Here is a 21,849-nt window from a genome sequence, read left to right as displayed (position 1 = left end):
TGCTACATTCTGTTGAAGGGGGTAGTGTTGAAACGACAAATTGAAGGCACAAAAGGCACAAAAAGAACATGCTTTCCATAATGTTCAAACCATATAGTCAGTTGTGTAGTGGGTAAGTATACCGTGTATGTCAGTATAAAAGCAGCAATAACTACTCCATCCCAGGGAACATAAGAAAACAAAAGTTGGACCAAACTCACTTATACAAGTAAGCGATTTGAAAAACACTGTTACCTTTTTTCCTAAAAACTTTAACGATAAAAGACAAAAAATCAAGTGATGTTCAAATGAGAAACACATGCTCATAAAAAATTTGTAAGCTCATATAGAATATGAATAAACCTGTTTTTTTTAAGTTAAAACATGGTCAATCATTAACAAGATGGGCCAATTTAATACAGAAATAAAGATTACACAGAAACGCGGTAATTTCATCATCAATGTAGCGGGGTCTGAGTCTCAGTAGGGTTGACAATGAACTCCTAGTAAGGGATTGGTTGGATGGTTACTCAGCAGCTTATAGCAACCCCCCCCCCATCCAACTCACCCAAACACCAGTGGCAAACACATCAGGAATAAGGGTCTGGAGAACCAGGCCAAAGCTTTGTTGTTTGTGATTTTGGCACAAAGTGTCTTTTGCTGAGTAATCTACCCTCTGCAAGGAGTACGTCAGCCATAAAAAAGAGTGAAACACTGTGCACTTAACAAGAGTTTGGGTATAAATGGGATATCCAGGTATAGTATGAATACCAAAAAAAAAAGATCTCCTTGAATGAGCCTAAAATTGTCAGTAGAATTCATGACAAAGTGCCAAGAGGCTATTCCCTTCTAAATATATGTGAATCCAATATATTTACAGTGAAAATAATTGGGACTTTTTTAAATACTGGCACAAGGACATGGTCAATCTGAAAGTAAATCAGCACGTCTTTGCTGTGCAGTAAAGTAAAATGAGAAAAGTTAAAGCCGTATTCAGTACAATGTATATTCATGTGCAGTGTAATCTTCCCACATTAAAAAAACTTTGGCGAATCAGGACCAATTTGTGGAGATCTTTTTCTGTTCCCACAACATTTTTGGTCCCCGGAAAATAAGTGTGATGATAAGTGTTTGTCCGCACGACTACAAAAAAAGTAAATGCATGTGGAGGTGGGTATGTGTGCATGTGTGGTACTTAAGGTCGTCAACATTATTTTAAGAAAGGGATTTTCATCATTTAGTTACATGTAAGTGAAAAAAATCCAGCCCACCTGTACATGCATAAGTATACCTGTTCCGTAGTTTTGGGGATAAATGCATGATATTACACTTATTTTGTAGGTTCTGAAAATGTTATGGGGACAGAGCAATGTCCCACAACTCGGTCCTAATTTGCCTAACAAAAGAAATTTTCCCCCTTAACCTGGTGAAGGACTACCCACACCCACACACAAAAATATGTAATTGGACATTGCTATGATCCCTGGACATTTGGACACCATCCGAACAAACGTTTTTGACTTGTTCGTCCATCCAACTTCAACTTAACCATACAGTTTTTAGCGAAATTGACAATGCTAAACAAGTTTTTTTATGTGGGTAGAATTCACAAATGCCAAAAACTGAGGCCCAGCCTGGCTAACATTAGGAAAACCAACCCAACTATTCACATTCAAGATACTGATCCTTGTGACCACACATCAATTGTAGATGCAATTAATAATCTCCTGGCTAGTTTCTCACAAACACATGACTCACTTGATCAGAGTAAACTACCTGCTTATTTACCATTTGATGTGCCACCTCCCCAAGTCCAGCCCTGGGAAGTTTACAATGCTTTGAAGAGAATTCTAGTTTCAAACTCTAGGGGGGCCGATGATTTGCCTGCTAAACTCATCAGGAATTTGCTTGTGAGTTAAGCACCCCTGTAACAGATATTCTCAATACATGTACATCTTTTTCTCATGGCATTGTTCAAGCTCGGTGGAAGCGGGCAATTGTGCCTGTCCCTAAGCAAATGCCACCAACATTGCGTAAACTTGGGCTCATTTCCCTGACTCCATTACTTGCTAAGAAAGCTGAAGGGTTTATTTGTAAATGGGCTATGAACTTAATTTGCCCTAATAGACAAAAAACAATTTGGTAGTCCAAAGGGTGTTTCAACTACCCACTGCCTTGTTGATGTTTATCACCACCTAGTTTCTGGTTCTTGTGTTTCTAATCACATATCCACGCCTGTACTTACTGACTTCACAAAAGAATTTGATATGGTGAACCATGCAATAGCTATCAAGAACTTGTTCATACTGGATGTGCCCCCATTGTTATTCAGTGGATTGCAAACTTCTTGACTGACCATGACCAAAGAGGAAGGTACAAACGATCCCTTTCGGAGTGGCAAACATTCACTGGTGGTGTTCCATAGGGCACTAAACTTGGCCCTGTGATGTTCCTAGCTTGTATAAATAACGCAGCAGATCATGTTCAGAGTAAATGCTAATAGAAATTTTTCATGCTCAGAAAATTAAAAAAATCCAGATTAACTCGTGATGAACTTGTTACTGTGTATAAGGGCTCCATCAGACCTGTTTTAGAATATGCTGTCCCTTTGTGCACTCTGGGCCTACTTATACTAAATCAGACAACCTAGAATCCATTAAAAAAGAGTGTGTCGTAATATACTGGGCCAACAATATACACAACATGACTTGGCTTTAACTGATTAAGGCCCTAGAAACATTGGTGAATAAAAGGCTTCACCTATGTGCCATGTTTGCTCTTAAGTCATTCAACTCAGGCAGGTTTAATGAATGGTTCACTAAATATAAGAGTACCCATACAATGAATCTTAGATCTTGCAGAAAACTAGAGGCATGCTCATGTAAAACCAATCATTTCAACGACAGCCCAATTCCTTACCTTACTTGACTCTTGAATTCATCTACTCCACCCCTGCCGTCTTGCACCAAGTAATCTTTATCTATAGGCAATATATATGTAGGTGTGATTGTAATTTTGTAATCCCCCATCCCGTTTTTTTTTCTGTCTCTTTGTGTATATATGTGTTTGTTGGTTGGTGATGTCGGGTGTTGGTTTGTTGGTTTTTAGGCGGTGCATGTGTTTTCTGCCCTCTTGTCTGTTTTCTTTATCGGTTTATTTGGCTTTTTGTGTTATGAGTTATTTTTATGAGCAATCACATTTTTATTTGACATTTTTATGGTAATATTACGTGTATATTAATTTTAGTTTTACAATCTTTGTCACTTTAATATTATCCTGTGTAAGATGTTCTTAATTCAGCCTGGAGGCTGCAATGAACAATCAAATAAACCATAATAGGCCTAATAATACAAAATTGGTGTTCGTTTTCTGTCAAGTGTTTCCCTTGCCTTCCATCTCTCTGGCCCAGATTCAATTGCCAGCTCTGTCTACATGTGGATTGGGTTTTCAGTCCCTACCTGATGTCACAGGTTTTACCCCATATTATCCTCTGGGGTTTTCCTCCCACCTCTAAAACTGTAACTGCCTCTCACTTTCTCCTCTCTACAGGTTTCATCAGGGTTGTGAGCATGTACAGTGCCTAAGGCACCAAGTTGAGGAATCTTTGGTGTCATTAACAGATATTTCATAGTAATATGGACAGATTATGTTCACTTGTGCTCACACAAATAAGTGTTCATATGAGAAGGTGGTCATGTGATTGCAGGAAAATCATGGATAAAATCCTGGTTGTCCCTCAATTTGCACAAAAAAGGCAGGCCATGGAATTCTTAGTCAAAGTCAATGTGTTTCTAATGCTGTTTTGATCAAGTGAATGCTAAAATGGCAAGCAAGACGTATCCATTACAAAATGTGGGAGTCCGGATTTGATACAAGTTAAACAGGGTTAATTGTATCTGTAAGCAATAAACCTGAACAAATATTCAGAGCAATATGTCTACTGTAGATGTTATCAAAACACTAGTTCACTTACTACTGTAGAGATAAGACTTTACCAGCTAATTTGCAAATGTCTCGGGAGACAAAAAAAGAGAAGTCAAGATTTCACATTCCAGGGGCATTTTATGTCTGGACTAGACATGATATCAAGCTATTGGTCTTGCCAGTCTTTATGCACTAATAATCTATGGTCTGTCTTGAGACTAAAGGTGAATTATTTTCGTTTAAGCATGTTTACATGTCATCCCCATGTCAGTTACGAGTTACAGTGTAACTTATTACTAAGCCGTCTTTGTTTTAGTCCCATATTGTTTGTTGTAGAATTTTTTAGATGTTTTGCGTAAATATTGCCTTTTTTATTGCAGTTTTTGTTATGAAAACTTGCTCTCACATTTGAAGTGGTTTTCTTGTTCATTGAAGAGAAAATGTAATCGGACGATTGGCACACTGATTGATTGATTGATTGATAAGTAATCCGAGGCTCCATTGCAGCAAGGTACATGTGGACACTAACATTTTACTTTCTCTAACACACTTTACAAAGCTCACACCAAATGAAGTGCAACAGTCCATATGAAGCCAGGGTAAAATAAACTATATTGCAAATGCCTGAAATGAGGACCACAAGTGCACCGGCTTTGGGGTTATCACAGGACACATGCAGGGCCAGCATGAGACACAACTAATTAAAAACAGGGTAGGAGGAGTGGTTGGTTGGCTGTCAATTTGAGAGGCACAGTGGGGTGGAAAGGAGATTAGAAACAAATGGAGGTGTCTGGTGGTATTGGCTGAGGTCACCTAATGGGTATTGCTTTTTAAAGTTCCCTGTCTGGACTCCTCAGGACACCAACATTTAACTGAAATTTCTTGGGTGTGTATGTAGATCTGAAGATTTACTGTATCTTAGGAGAGCTAAATGTAAAACTAAAAAAAGAAACTTAATCAAAATTAGATTAAAAGGTTTGGATGGCAAACCCGATGATGTGAAACCTTACAGGAAAACCATTTCTTTCACAGTATGCTACCATCAACCATGAACATTTGACCAGCAATTGACTGATGTCTTGTCATTGTGCAGTGTGACTGTTGTGTTCCCCTGCATTTCCCCTGATCAGCCAAACAATTAGAAAGGTAAACAACACTGATTTATGAAGCCTTTCCCACTGGTAACATCATGGAAGAAACGTGTCAAGCAGGTTTGGTCTAAATTATTTTAACTTGGAAGTTAGATCATAAATCTGTAACAACACACATAGTATCAACTTGAACATCTTAAAAATTAAAACTTGCATGACAAGGCCTATTCAAATGTGGCAGTGAAACATCACTGTGTGTAGTCTTCGGAGGCCCATACCGTTCCTAGGAATTGATGAGTTACAAATGTACATACGACTTTTAGTAAGAAATACTAACAGGGTGGTAACCCCCACTGAGTAGGAAAATGCGTGACCAATAAAGAAACAGGAGAGAGACCTGAATTTTGAAAAACAACATCAACTTCAGAGATTTGGTGGTGATATTGTTTTCATACTTCTCTCTAGATGACGTTTGAATTGAGATTGAGTATCTGATTGATTTGATAATTGGGGTGTGCATTTAGGGTTAGGATGAAAAATCATACTGTACGTATGTATATGTTTACCACGTTATCTTTTGTTGCCTAAAAAGAAGTAAACAAGCTTGAAATCCTTTTGAAGTTGCTCAAGTTGTCAATCAAAGTTACTTGAGGCACATTCCACATGTAGATGTTAATAAATTGATTCAATCCTGATTAATCCTACGTTGAAGTCCCCAACTTCTGTGAGTGTTTTGACCAGATCTCATGACAAAAATAGTGAAGTTAGGAAGTCTTACGTCATTTTATATTTAAGGAACAAGTTTTCAGCTACAGCCCTATGCTAACCAGTTGTGGGCCTCATCGAATCAAATGTGGCTGTTGCAATACCATTCCTGTATTTAGTCTGGGGGGCAAAGTTGTAAGTGGCTTCAAGACTTTGAAATCAACTCACTGTCCCCCAGGCAAGGTGGTAAACATCTTGGGTTGTAGGTTGCTACTAGTGCTGCTGTCCAGACTTTCTGCAGTCATCTGTGAATATGCATCATATAATGATTGGTCCCATCTTGCTTGAATTGAGAAAGTTAGTCTTTTCTCATTTTTACCTTGTTTGTGGATCACTCAATAGCTCTTCTTTTTCTAGCAGCAAAAAGAATAATCAGCAATTAACCTTCAGCTGGGAGTCATCTCAACACCCCCTCTGGGATGCCTGTATTATTTTGTTGGTTTAGCAGAGAGCAGAAGTTTCCAGTTAAGATAAACATTTTTTCAGGTGTTCTCATGGCCATTAAAAGGGGAGCATTTACAACAGAGAATCCAGCAACTGCCATGATGTCAGTGTGCATGCATCCATGATAAGACCTTTTCATTGCTCTGAGCAGGGTCAGGCTTGGTAAGTGGCCAGCAACAAGTAGCTAATTTAGCTGTTAAGTTGCCTCAGGGTGATTTCAAAGTATGGCTCACCAAATACTCTTGCTATTTTGTTGAAAATACCCAAGCTGTTGTCTTGACGGGAAATTTCATGTGTCTATTTTTCATGTTTCTATTTTTCGTGCTTCTGTTTATGGAAGAAACAAATGCATGTTAGCATGAACTTAAAAAACTTGCATTGAGGAATACCTTGTCACAACATTAAGTTTCAAGTTTTATGGGCTTTTACATGCACAGCGTAACTTTACCTAAATTCATGCTTACATGTAGATGTTGATTATTTGGAGAAATGTTTTTAGATATCATATTCTCTGTTTGTATACATTTAAAATGATATACCTCTGATGCATTGCTATTGTGGGACACATACAAATAGGTACAATATTTTTGTATTTATATTTGGCCAAGTGCTGCTTTATGTGATCAAGTCAGTAGTGCTAGAAACCTTTTGTAGCAAACTCATATTAGGCCTGCAAGTAGTGATTATTAAGTTACATTTTCTGTTTGATAAATCAAAATCCAATCCGTGAAAATGAAGACTGCATTTCAGATAGTGAAAAAGAATGAACAAAAAGTTCTTAATCTAGATATCTGAACCTCAGGCAAGTAACTGTTGCAGGAACACAAAGTTTGTAGTTGAATGGTACAGGTGGAAACTGGAAAGTATAAGGTAAACATGCTTTAATAGTAAGAAATTCCGCAGGACAGACCCCTTGCTTCTGTATTATTGCTGAATAAATGTTGTGTGAACATTTGAGAAAATAGCCATTCTGTCAATCAAACTTGCAGTTGAAAAGAAGATCCTTTATCAATTATAAAACAAACCAAATTTGTGGGCCTAACTCACTTGCACCAGCTTTTTACTGTGCATGATGAATAGGGCCTATTCAGCACCGTAGATCAAGTTTGTGGCCCTGTTTCAGATGAGACAAGGTAGGTTTCTGGTTTCAGGGAACTAGCTACATGTAATTTGTAAGCTTTTGTTTCCTAGGTCTGTTTCCTGTAGGCGTGGACCTCAGTGGTTGTAGCTTGTTGCCTGACAGCAAGTGGGTCTCAGGTAATCCAATGTTCCTAATTTTGCTCGCTGTAAAGCTGAGGGGAATCCCTACATGTGTCATCCCATTACTTGCATGAATGCGAAAATGTATTTGCCGTACATGTTCTTTCACCAAAACCATCATGCCAGATTGAGCAATTTGGCTAAGTTGTGTCTCTTTGAAATCAAAGATTGGTCAAACCATTGGTTGCACCATGAAGTGACATAAAATGGTAGTTTTGCTGTACCATCAATAGATGTGCATGTATCACGTATAAATTTGTGCACAGTATACATGCGCACGTTTGCTGTGGCAACTAGACAAGATTAGGCCACTTTTTGGTGCTATGGTTATTGTGGACTTTTGCTACCCTTTCTTGAAGCTTGTATGGGTATACACCAAGTTTACTTGTCATTCAAAGAATGTGACAAACTGCAGTCGCCAACACTTTAATAATTTTAGGCAAGCAACTTGAGTTCAACTCCTGGCTGGACTGATCTGAAAATGCAGCACCAAGACTGGACAAATAGAATACCTGCTTACTGTCTCCAACTTTTACCCTTCTGAACAGCAGTCTAGTTTTGAACAGTGATTTTTGAAATGCAAATTAGCATCAACTGGGGGATTCACCTTTGAGACTTATCAGCTCACATCCATGACTCCCACTCGACCTGAGAGTTTTCTCGCCTCCTTGGTTTGATTACTGGCAGGATGAACTGGGGGAAACAGACATGTCGCTCAGTAAACCCTAAATCCTCCAAGATTTCCTCTGTAACTTCTAAGTGTGGGTCTTGTGGGCAGCTACTTTCTTTGGGCTCTGGGTTTTTTAATGGCGACTATCCAAATGATCCTCCTAAAGTCTGTACAATTTTGGCACCTGGGGTCACGATCCACCACCCTCTCCCAAGGGAGACTGGGAAGGTAATACAGAAAGGCAGCTCATCTGCAAAAGGTCATGGACTTCTGCAATCTTTCTGCAAGTCACTGGTGCCCAATTCCCCAGCGGGAGCCAATACTGGCCGCCTTTCATTTTGGCAGAGCTGCTGTGCTGATTTATTTCAGAGGACAGCAGTGGAACTGGTGGAAATGAAAATGAAGAGACCAAGGAAGGGTTCGCTCCAAGGATGTTGAGGGAAATATCTGTATAATTTTGAATCCTGGAAGATAATAAGATTGGTTGCAATCAAGATAGAGTCGCAAAAGGGGGATTAATGTCTGAGGGGTATTGCTGTAATAAAAAAAGGAAACCTTTTTTTTTCTGTGGAGAATTGGTCAATTTACACAGGATGAGCTTTGTCTAGTGCATTGCACATGATAGTCCGGCAACAGGTCCGTAGATGAACATGGCAGGTCTGTGTTCATACACGTAGAGTCAGCAGTGTCAGCACAAGACTGAGTTTGAATGTAACCTCCTCAGTGTCTGGTTTCTTTTTGTAAAGGGAGGTCTATCGGATTTCATAGAGGACATACACCAGGGCTATGGAAACCTTCAGAGGGGATGGTAAAAGACATTCAATTCCACAGAGGGGCAAGGGTTGCTCAATTAGCACCGGATTGAGTCGATGAGTGGAGACCAGGTGATAGTCTGATGCTGTTTTTAACTGTGTAGAAAGGAACCCCTTTCATATCAGTGATTTCACCGGACCTTTGTAATGAACCCGTTTATCAACACTCATGATGCTGGCATGAGATAGAACACAGTGTTCAGACTATGGAATGACATGTGAAAGGGGCATGGGGAGGTTTAACTAATAGAGGGAAAATTGGCTTTTGATGAATACATGATCAATTAGTACCATGAACGTTTCAGATAGGTGCTGAACATTTGATATGTCTTGTATCGATCGATGGCAAGTATTGCAGCACAGGCCCCACCCAAACTGGGGATTAACTGTTCAGGAACCGACCAAACTGATAAAAGTTTTTCACCCTATTGCTTGAAATGAGAATTCTACTTGAACCAATTTGGTGCACTCATCATATTCTCTTGTATAATTCAAGTGTGTGTTGCATACCTTAAAGCCCATTTGAAGCTAAGGTTAGGAATATACATATTATGTGTATGTTTTTTCTCATCTTCCGCCATTTTTATAAGATGTGCCACAAGACAGTATTCTTTGTCCTCTTTTTAATTGTCCACTTCACCAATCGAGAACATTAAATCTGATGAGCTTGATTGTGTTTAATTGTAATTGTTATCTAAAATTGATAATAGATATGAATCTACTAGTACTTTCAATGGTGTAAGTCTCCAACACAATAGTATTCTTCAAAACGTGTACCGGTGACGTCATGCCATACTTGAGTGCCCTAAAAATCTATTGTGAAAATATGTCTGTGATGAAGTTTGCTGGAATCGCTTGAATATTGGTAGATAAAATGATCTCTATGCCTGCAACGCTTGTGTAGAAATTCAGGCTGATGACATCCTCAGACTGGAAGTTATGGTGAAAAAAAAAAGAAAAATCAATCATGAGAGGTGAAGTGTTGAATTTGCTGATCCAGTGGTAGTGAAATATTGTATTCATTTCATAAGGCGTTGGACTTGTTTAATTGTTCATACGTGCGACCCACCAACGATTAAAACAGCATATCAGTCCTTTGTAGCTTCCCGTGAACACTGTTTGCATTGGCCCTGTGCAGACACGTGGGTGCCTCATGTGCAGAGCATAGCGTGGCCGGGATTTGGCATTGTTCCAACAAGCTCGCTGCAGCCCAGCAGTTCATCGCGTACACACCCAAGGCCTGTAATGATGTTACACGCTGCTTGCCTGCGCTTTGGGTATGCCTCGTAGATATCTGTTATAAACATGCCGTAAACTTCGGAGCTAAAGTCTGTGTAGTGCAGTGGTGAAATCAAGTAAGCGCTTGTTGTATGCAGGACTGCAGACAGGAAGAGTTTTAGATGCGTGAGTGAAGGAGCAGTTGTAGTGGTTTATTTGCTTTTCATCATCAGTGGGTAGACTTTAAATGTATTAACAATAAGAGAGAACATGTGGAAAATGTAGCGCATCTAATTCACTCAATATTTAGAGTATTTTCTGTTGAAAGTGGGAGAAATGTACAGAAATTGTGTAAACTTTTTCCTTTCATTGGATCTGGAATTTATTTCACAATTAAGGATATGTCATTGTCTTTCATAAAAAGGACGTCTTGAAGATGTGTGAACTTTGAGCCGTTATATCTCATGAATAGTCGACCCAAATTTGGATGACACTTTGTATGTGGGTAGACTGCGATGTGTTATAAATAAAAATTGAAGTGGTATCATGATGATGTTTGCATTATTAATTTTTATTTTTCAGGTATTTCAACATTCTTTTTAGCATATATTTTTAACCAAACAGTGTTTCAAAATTCTTTTGCAAGACTTCAAGTATGCCAAGTACATGTGTTGGTAGGTTGGAACATTTTGTAACGTCATGATCACATCATTTTAAGTTACTAGTTTTGTTTCGCATATAGTTAACATGTCTAATCGTTAATATGCAGGACTGCTGACAGGAACAGTTTGAGATGCACACGTGAAGAAGCAGTTTTAGCAGTTGCTTGCTTTTCATCATCATCATTGGGTAGACTGTAAATAAATTAGCAATAAGAGACATACAGAAAATGCATTGCATGTAATTAACTCAATATTTCATGCACTTTCTGTTGAAAGTAGGTGAAATACATATAGAAATCATGTAAAAAGTTGTTGTTTTATTGGATTTATTTGAAGATAAATGTAAAGCGTCTGTCAGAAAATCACGTCATGATATCATCATGGGTATTAATGTGACGTTATCACTTATGAACTTTAAGTTGCTGTATCTCGTGAATGGTAGGTTCAGTCGGGATGACACTTTGTTTATGGGTGTACCATGATGGATTACAGATGGAATTGGAGGCGATGTCATGATGAAGTCATGATTTGATATTTAATAATTTTTTTTTACTTTCCATGCATTTCAACATACTTTTCAACATCTTTCCAACTAAACAAGGTATTTTCAAAGTTCTTTGTGGAAGATCCGAAGTATGCCAAACAGATGTCTGGGTAGTTTGGAAAACTTTGTGACGTCACAGTGACGTCATTCAAAGTTCCGGTCATCAAATTCACAGGGTAGGTCAAACCTGCCTTCCTTCTGCATGAAGTGAGGTCATGATGACGTCATCCTGGGAAGTTTTGTAGATTTTACATTTATCTCATTGACTTTGTACACTTTTAAAATGTACATGTGTTGTATTACGTGCATGAAAAGCAAGTTCATTTTTAGCAGTTTTAGGAATGCAGAAAAGCCCTATGCTCTTTTGCAAACAGAACATCATGTTCTCTGTTTTATCATAACTTTCAATCATTCACTTTTAATTGTGAGTGTTCAAAAAAATTGAATATATTCAGTGTTTAACTATCATCATCTTTTTTCTTTCATTGTAATTTTATCCAGGAAATCCCTGGGTGGATCCTGTGTTTAGATGTGGGTGCAGGCTGATGGTGTTGTTGGTCATTTTGAAATATACAAGAAACAGCAAAAAATGCGTAGGAATTCAATTCAATTCAAAAGGTTTAATAGTAAACTTTTTTGTGGCCTTAAGGCCAAATTACAAAAGATTTTACATTTGAAATTATATACAATTTCAATTCATTTCAATTCAACAGTGAATACAATAACAGATAATTGTTTTCATCTTCTTGAAAAATGTTTAGTTCTTATATTATACATTAAACAATGATGAGGTAATAATAACAAAACACAAAAACAAACATATACATGTATATGGCAATGAATGCGCTTACCAGCGACGATTTATAAAAATTCGTCGTAACAAAGGGGTATGAGGTAGTACTGATTTAATTACAAGCAGCCCTTTAAAAAGATTAAAAATGCGATTAAACTTACCAACAGACTCTCGAAAAGAATAAAAGAAGGATTATTCTGATGGAGCTCTTTTTCAGAATTGTGAAAGATATGGTATTGCCAATTTCTTATACCTGTTTGTTCTCCATAGAAAGTCTTGTCTGTTCCTTATGTTGTACTTTCTAGGTTTCCAAGGTGGGAGTAAGTGAGGCCGTCGGTTTGTAGGGAAAGCTAATTTTTCAGCAAACTTCAGGCACAGTTTTATTCTTCAATCCTCATGTTTAACCAGCTGACAACATTGCAGAGCTTGTTGGTATGATACATATCTTGAACCAAGTTAGTACCCTACATGCTCTTTTCTGCTGACACTCAATGGTCTGACTTTGTTCATGTGTTAGGCCTCTAGACCAAAGAGGGACAGCATATTCTAGTACAGGCCTAAATGAAGCTTTTATAGACTGTCAGAAGATCCAAGGCAGGTAAATAATGATGTTTCAGAGTGTGTAAGACATAGAGGCAACATGTGTTCAACTTGACTATTCCATTTCAGGTCACACTGAATGTTCACACCCAGCAGCCTTAGTGTGTCACACGGTTTTAACATCTCATTCTGAAGGGTGAGAGCAGGGAACTCAACATGGTTTCTTGCATTGAGTTTCATCTTGTTTGTGGATGACCATTTCTCCATGGCAATGAGTGCCTGGGAAAGTTTGGACTAGCAATTGCAGGTCATGTCTCAAGAAGAGTAAGATCGTCCACATACTTGAAACAGTGCATTGGGTGCATAACGATGCCATCAAGGTTGGCAGCTGCATCATTCACCAGTGCAAAGAATATCACAGGACCCAGTTTTGTCCCCTGAGGTTCACCAGCATGTGTGACACTCCATTCTGATGTTGTTCCTTGGTACTTGACCTGCTTGTGCGATGTAAGAAAGTCTAATTATCCACTCAGTTTCTTCACTTGAAGCTCCCATGCTTATTAATTTGGAGACGGCCCTTGTGTGATCTACGTGATCAAAGGCTATAGCAAAGGCTGTTTTAAGGATCGTACAGGCAGTGCCGAGCTTGTCTGTGTCTTCATACATCATGTTCATCATATAAATCAGGCATTTTGTAGTTAAAACTCCTCTAAGACTTCTGAACTGTGCAGGATCAAGATTGGGTACCATTAAACTGAGGACATGTTTTGCAATAAAGTGCCCACTACTTTTGCAAAAGTGTTAGTCAAGGCAATGGGTTGGAGGTTGTTGAGAGATGGAGGGGTAGACTTTGGGATAGGCACCACACTTGCACTTTTCCACTGCTGTGGAACCGTTAGTTGTCTGTATGATGCATTAATGACATCAGTCAGTGGTTCACAGAGTTCAAGTGCAAAGTGTTTTATAAAGCCTGATGGAATACCATCAAAACCACATGATTTTCGGACTTTTGTACTTTATTATAGTTTGAAAGTTTCCCACATGGTCACTGGACAGAATGGGAGAGTCAAATAAAAGGCTAGAAGTGATTCCCAGTGAATTGGTTCAAGGTCCACAGCAACTGATGAGAAGTGGTTGCAAATGGCTTTTGCAATCACTTGAAAGTCAAAGTGATCTACATGTATATCAGGAATGCTAATAGAGGTATTCAAGGTCTTTCCTGTCATTACACAAATTTGTTTATACCACTCACTTGGATTACTCATTTTAAAATGTTGTACATGATCAATGTATTGGTGGTAGGTGACCTTGGCATGTTTTATGTTATGTTGAACCTTGTTATTCAGTTAATGCCATAACTCCTTGTTCTGAAGATGTGCTACCAGATGCTTTAAAATGAGTTCCTTGATGTGGGGTGTGATCCATTCTTTGTGAGTGGGATGCATTGTTGGCAATTCTCGTTGGAAAGAACAGGTTCAGAGACCTATGAAGTGTGTCATAAAATGCTGTATATCATTCATGTTTTCACTTGCATGCACTTCAAACCAATAAATATGCATACAGACACGGCCAGAAATACATGGGCATATCTCATGACGAGGCCACATTCAGAGGAAACTGGAGGAATTGCTTCGGTTTTGGTCATGTGGACATTGGGTGATACCAGACCCGTGATTTGACAAGAATAGTCGGAATCATCAGGTCTGGTATCCAGACTAAGGTTTAATGTGCTGCCTACATGCACCAACTCAGTATCCTGTGATGCGATACATTGTTGATGTGTACTGTTCAGTGTATGATACCTCAGGTCGTGACATTCACTTGTCATCCATCACATGAATAATTAACATGCCTACAGTACTCATCTTACCCATAGAGCCACTGCCTATTCATATTTCCCGAGAGGGCACGATACATCTGCTAGGAGTTGACACAATAGCCTATCCACTGTGCCCTGCGGTTTGCCCGCCATGTTATCTTCTTTTCTCTTGGTATTGGATAGTGACAGATTGGAAACTTTCCCACATCATTTTTGTCAGGTTTATCTTCACCATCCTCCATCCACTTGTGTTTATTTATCACTTTAATAAAGAGGAGAGTTGGCTTTTGTTTGGTGTATCATCATTTCTTGGTTTTTGCTCCTGTAAGTACAAATTTTCCTGATTTCTCTGCACATTTGGTTGTGGAAAGATCTGTGAAAAGGAGATTGGAAAAACACATAACCCCCAGCCCCTGTAGAGGCACAAGGTCAGGAGGCATTACCCTCCCCCCCCCCGGCCTGACCACGAACAGGAATCTGTTGGGAGCACCCTCTCTCATTGGCAGAATTCACCCTGTTGCCCAGGACCAGGGGACGGTGGCCCAATGGGAGCCGGGCCACAGTAAGCCTGCCCCGTCGGCTGCTATTTATGAGAAACAACAGCCGATGGAGAAGTTCGCTGTTAAGGGCCCCCAACACTGGACCACAGCAGTAAGCTTACAGAGCAAGAAGGCACCACCCCCTGTGGATTTGCCTCTCTAGGTCTTGGGACAAGCTCCGGTTTTGGGCTCCGTGTCCAAGGCTTCCGACATGCCCAAATGTGGGCAGTCGAATGGACACAACCCATGGGTCCCCAGCAGGTAAAGATCTCCCGGCTAGCTCTGTTTCCCAACCCAACCTTACAGAGACTGGGCAGCATTCAATGAATAGGCCAGCACTTTCTTTCACTTTCTACTGAGAGATATTGAGGATAACATGATGGTGCCACTAGTCCTTGACACAGCCAAAGATAAACTGGACATGGACGGAAGTGCATCCAGCTTGTGCCATAATCTGTTTGCTGAACCTACCAAAAAAACAAACTGGAGACTGTCCTCAAGAAAGCTGACTGGGCCTACGGATTTGGCGTGCATGTCACATTCTTCATACTTCTGTTGTCTGAATACCTTGCCAGGGGCTGCAAGGACGGCACTACACTGACATGCTGTTTGTGGCCTTATGCTGTCTCAGTGACTCACTCCGCATGACTCTTGAGCAATTCAAGTGCATCTCAATGCTCATGACTTCCTGTCACTGGAGCAACATTTGGATGCCCTCTTCCTCCTGTCTGAAGGAGCCAGAAAGAATCTTGAAGTTCTCCCCTTGATGGGACCAGACCTCTTCGCTGGCGAATTCCAGGAAGCAATGGCAGTAGTAGCAATATGCATAAGTCAGCATCGAAATCTGACCCAGATCAGACAAAACCTCCCAGATCAAAACCCCTCCAGTCTCCTGCAGGACGCCCTGCGAGGTCCTCCTGAGCTAGGCCCTTCACTGTTATTCATATGTTTCAGGGTTGGCACTGAAGACTTTCCAGAACCTTGGCGATACCCCACTCCTGGACCCATCGGTGGCTCATTTTTTCCCAAGGGTCCTGGTACTGGACCTTCTCAAACAGCTGTGTGCTCCATGCATATTTCGTTATGTTCTGGAATTCTTTCCATTCAGCCTACCAAAATGGAAGCCAGCGAAGTCCACCGAGAAAGGTTGACCATGACCACACAACTTGGGTTCCCTGTCAACATGAGGAAATCACACCTAATCCCCATGCTGACAACTACATTCCTTGGAGCTGTACTCAACTTCAAAACTGAAACAGCTTTTCCAACAGACACTCGGGTGCTAAATCTGCAACTTCCTTCAGGAGACCACGGGGAGACATTAGCCTCAGCAGGAGCATGGCTGAAGGTACTGAGACTCATGGCAAGTATGATGGATCTCATGCATCCACTCCAGTTCCACCTCCTTGCTTTTTATCATGCAAATGGCCACTCGATCTATTGTATGGTTCCTGTCGATTCCTTGGTCCAACTACACCTCCAGTGGTGGATGAATCTGCACCACATAACCTGCCTTGGTTTGGAGCGCCACACTTCAACCACACCATATGGCAGGGAAGTGGGGCCCAGATGAAGAAAAAGAAATGCTGACAGTGTTCAGTGCTGACATTTCAGTGGGCTAATCCGAGGTCATCTGGTCCTCATCAGATGTGATAATACCATGGTGGTGATGAACATCAACCATGAGGGAGGCACAAGGTCAACTCAACTCTGCCTCATAGGGAACATGCTCCATTGGTGCCAGGAATCCGACATAACCCTGACAGCCACACATGTTCAGGGCAAGGACATTGCAACACTCTGGCTGATGCCCTGTCCAGGGGAAAGGTTCGGCCCACAGAATGGACCTCACAACCCAGTGTCACCAAACAAATGATTGATCACCTACACATAGACCTGTTTGCATCAGGAACCCATAACCAAGTGGCTAGTACTTCCACATCATTCAGATATTCTGTTTCCCACATCGTTGGGATATTCTGTTTCAACCAGAATTGAACATAATTCACCCATCTACCAAGAGTCTTCACCTGATGTGCTGGGTATTGTCGAACAATTGTTCTGAACAGCGGGCCTTTTGGCAGAAGCTGCCTCATTTGCAGCAGGCAGTCACAAACCATCCACCAGAAAAGTCTACAACAGTCAACTTTGACATTACTATAAATAATAATAATAACAAGCACTTGTAAAGGGCCATTTATCTAGCAAACCATTCCACTGTATGATCATTATCCCTGCACATTGGGCTCACACATCATCTGAACATTCCTGAAACCATCTCAGCTCCCTGGGGCGTATACTGGCCCGGTGCTGCCATTTTGGCACAAACGGCTAAACTACCATATCTGCCCTCACAGGTACCCATTTACTCCTGGGGGGAGAGAGGCACATAGGGGTAAAATGACTTACCCAGGATCACAACATGCTGCCACCAGCTGGATTTGAATCCCTGACCCTATGATCAGAAGCTACAAACTCTAACCAGCACTAGGCCACATATCTCCCGTAAATGGCGTAGATGGAAATCTATTGATCTGGTCAATTCTACTCTGACTGATGTTGGTAAGTTTTTATCTATTTGTTAAACTCTGGTCTCACAGTAGCTACCATTAAGAACTACTGATTGGCCATTGCAGCCATTCATGGAGGTTTTTCTGACGGCTCAACAATCTCTAATAACCTTGCCCTGGGTCAACTGCTCTGTGGAATGTTCATCACAAAGTCTCCCACAAGTAAGCTTCTCCCCTCATGGGACCTCCCTCAGGTACTTGGGAAGCTATCACATTTCCCTCATGAACTCTTGGGCAGACATCTTTACTTATCAGTCAAATTGGCGTTCTACTATAGCAGTTGCCATATCACGATGAGGGAGTGAACTGCAAGCCTTATCAATTGATACATATATATTATATTATATTTGCTGGGAACCACATCCTCACGTCTTCATCCTCACAAATAACCAATCGGATTCCTTCACTTGTCCTGTTATCTTCATTCTGGACATTCAATCCCACTCGTCTGTACTGCAAGATAAAAATGGTGTCCAGTTCGAGGCCTGAAGTGGTACCGCAACAGGACAGCACTATGTGACAAGTCTCTTCATCACATTGATGCCCCCTCATCATCCAGCTTCACGAGACACAATCACATGCTGGATCATGACAACCATCCAGTCTGTCAATTAGAACTGGCCAACTTCATCAGAACAGGACTCCAGAGTTAGAGGAGCAGCATCCTCTTTGGCTATAAGGGACCTCCACTGACATTTTACAAGCAGTATGTTGGAACTCCTGCAGCACATTTGTATCTTGCTACCTTTGAGATGTCCTCCAAAGTGAGGGATGTAAGAACAGCATTGCTTACGGCAAGAGATGTAGCTCTACAAGCCTCACATAGCAGCCCTCAGCACCCTCACTGGACAGAACACATGGCGTTGGTAAGCTCATGTTTATCTCCCCTAGCTTACCCACATTACCCTACTCCTCATCATTAATGCATTTATAAACCTTTGCTCAACCCTGTCTTACAGCACACAGTAGTATCTCGCACCCCTCTCCTGTTTTCGGCGGGTGCTGTTCTGTATAGATAGTGGCTCTATGGGTAAGATGAGCACTGTAGACTCCCCCCCCCATGTGTGGGAAGGGTCTACTAGTGAATACTACCCGTAGAACAACCCTTCCTCCTCCCATTGGGGAGACTAGCTGCAGACCCCTTCCATAGCTCTCTAGAAAAGGCAAAGATAAGATGGGGGGGCATACTGCAAGGCATGGTGGGTATAGTCTATTGTGTGAAATCTTAGTGGATGTATTGGCTCTACAGGCAAGTATTCACCCCCCTTCCCCATACATGTGGGGGAAGGGGCATTTGTTACAAAATGCAGAATAAGTTGCATTAAACAAAAGTCCAGATGGAGATTTCCAATTTTTAGGGGTTGATAGGGTGAGGGCATCAAAACAATTTTTTTGCCATATTGTTTTGCAGGATAAATAGGACCAATAATATTTGACAAACTTTAAGCAAGGCACTCTGTCCATCATGGAATGGGACATTCATTAAAAACCAACTTCAATGGTTTTAAACGTTTTGAAAATAAACTATTATTGTGTTTAGTGTGTAATAAATTGGTTATTAATTACCAAATCATGTCTGTATTGCGTCTGTATTTTTTGTAATTTTGCCAAAATGTCTGACCACTGGTGGCACTGTTGAGAAACAAAAGTTGTATCATGTAATACCAGAGAAAACATTGAAACTGGTATCCGTGGCCTGACTGGTTCTGCTACAAATGTACATGTTCTTCTCAGAAGATCATGTTTCTTTTGTCTACAGTTTTTCTCCAGGGCACAATAGTCCCTTTACAATTTCAGATCTTCATGAAAGTTGCCTCAAGCAAAGACCCTATAGCAAAGATGTGTCTCTAAGCATGACGTCGTGATGATGTCATCACGTGATTTCTTTTTATATTTTGAATATTTAATAACAGGTTAAATTTTGAAAAATCCTATAAAATCAACTGTCGCCTCCCTCAACCTCCTGTTTGTGGCAAGTGCTAGAGTAAAATGTGGTCTTCAATTCGTCTCGAGCGGGTCAAATCACGTGACCCTTCCTTCCAATGGAAACTGGAAGTCGGTTTATTGTTTAAAAGTGGTAACAGGTATCAACTTGCTTTCAATTGTGTTAGTCGGTGGGGGTATAGTATTCTTCAAATCATCTACTGATGATGTCGCGTAATTGGCGAGCGCCCTTTAGCGACAGGTTGAACATTCTGAAAAGTGAAATGTGAATAGATGTCTGTGGCAAAGTTTGTCCGAATTGCCTGAAAATGGATGGATATGACAATCTTTACCCATTCAACATGTGTAAAGTTTGGGGCTGATGACATCATCAGACTGGAACTTATAATAAAAGATCCTTTTATGCCTAAAAATTCGGTAAAAAATCAACCGTAAAAGATATAAGCGTGAACTGCAACTCAACATAACTGGTGAAGCTTCTTCACATAGATAAGTACCGACAAAAAAAACCTTAAAATATTTTTGAACTCAAAAATCCCATTTGTGTACTGTGCATTGGCTACTGTGTGCGTGGACATGCAATATCTGCCTGCAACATAGGCAGCGCACAATCCCTGCAGAGCAATGTACCCAGGAGTTGCAATTTCCAAGCATGTGGTGCTGAGAGCAGATCGCATTGTATGGAATGCCAAAAGGGACAAATGTTTAAAATCTCTAGTCCGTGCTCTTTCCACAATAACCATAATGTTTTATTTTGTATTTTGTATTGTACATGTCTAATTGGGTTGAAACCTTACAGATAGTTGGGAACGAAGATTTCTAGACAAAGAATGACCTCACGTGATGACAACTTCAGCAGACAAGTCACGTGACAGTAAAGGCGCACTCTTTCAAGTGCTATATCTCCTGAAGTTCATGTCTGATTGGGTTGAAACTTACGTATTTAGAGGGGGAAGGTATTTAGAAGGGGAAGTGTTATAGATGAAATTGACCTAATCTGATGATGACATCATCAGATGATCATGTCATGTGACATTAAAGGTGCACTCTTAACTCTTGTTAATTTGAACAACCAATCTACTGTTTAAACTTGATGGCGTAATTATTTCATCATGACCATTCGGATCCAAGGTTTCAACCTAATCAGGCATGCACTTCAGGAAATGACTTACTTTAAATGAAATGTAATTTGACTCCTCATCTGATGACGTCATCATCACATCAGGTAAATTTTCATCTAGAACACTTTCTTTTCTTTTTCTGACCTGGAAAGTTTTAAATCAATGTAATACGTACTTCAGGAGATATAGCATTAAACAGTGAACCTGTTGTGTCATGTGATTTGTCACCTGATGATGTTGTGTGCTTGGAATGTGCCATGTGCTTTGAAATTTGCCAGTTCCTGAGTATATGCCTTACGCACTGTGCGCTGCCTATGTTACAGGCAAATATTGCACATCCATGCACATAGTAGCCAATGCACAGTATGCAAATGGGATTTTCCAGTTCCCAAATATTGGCTTCAAATTTCACACATGTGTTTAATGGATAATGGGTCTACATTTATTTGTGGCCGATTTGGACAAACTTTGCCACAGACATCTATTCAAAATTCATTTTGCGGAGTTTTTAACCTGTTGCTATAGGGCGCTTGAACATTACGTGATGCCATCAGTAGATGATTTGAAGAATACGATGACAGACTTTGCCGAAACACCGAAACAGCTAATTAGAACAAAATTAGGCAGGACTGTACAACCTCAAGTTCAAACTACAAGTGTGTTTGTGTAGGCGCATTGTCTGTATTGGGCATCAAGGAAGAAACACAAATTATCTAGGCCAGCCGAATTAAATTCAGAAAGGTGTCCCAACTTAGCTGAAAAGTTTCTTTTCTCCTACATCTCAACCATCTATAGTATCAAAGATGTGTGATACTTTTATAAAACTGAGGATTGCTGTGACAAAATGCCTCATGCTGTAATGCTCAAGGTGTTTATAAATGTATCAACTACAGAACATGTCTAAAGCATATATGTTCCAAAGTTAGCTTGAAAGTTGGTAACAAGTGTTCACAGCAATTGATTTTTTTTGCCTGTTTGCTGATAAGAATGGGAATGCTCACTCAATTATGTAATATATCCTCTTGTGTGTACAAGAGTCCTAAAAAATCTTATCTTTAGGCCTACTCTGTGTATATTTCTTGGAAATGGTAAATTGCTAGAAGGTAGACATTCTTGTCATGTGATTTTACTTTACTGTGTATGTTAGCATGAGT

At 40.3% G+C, this 21,849-nt stretch overlaps 1 protein-coding gene across 6 annotated transcripts in view; it reads left to right on the top strand.

The window, feature by feature from the left end:
• Positions 1 to 21,849, top strand: part of LOC110987571 (histone-lysine N-methyltransferase MECOM-like) — a 161,174-nt gene that overhangs the window by 55,713 nt on the left and 83,612 nt on the right. The window contains exon 1 of one of the 6 annotated variants that reach the window (XM_087147370.1): positions 18,329 to 18,496. The exons of the other annotated variants lie outside the window; for them this stretch is intronic. The gene's annotated coding sequence lies outside the window, so the exon portion shown is untranslated. Of the gene's footprint in view, positions 1 to 18,328; positions 18,497 to 21,849 lie in introns of those variants that run through there. 6 annotated transcript variants of the gene reach the window in all.

Source organism: Acanthaster planci, linkage group LG16, assembly GCF_054643075.1.
Source record: "Acanthaster planci isolate LZ-2023a linkage group LG16, COTS_SCS, whole genome shotgun sequence".
Taxonomy (NCBI): Eukaryota; Metazoa; Echinodermata; class Asteroidea; order Valvatida; family Acanthasteridae; genus Acanthaster; species Acanthaster planci.
This window is presented reverse-complemented; position numbering and strand designations above follow the sequence as displayed.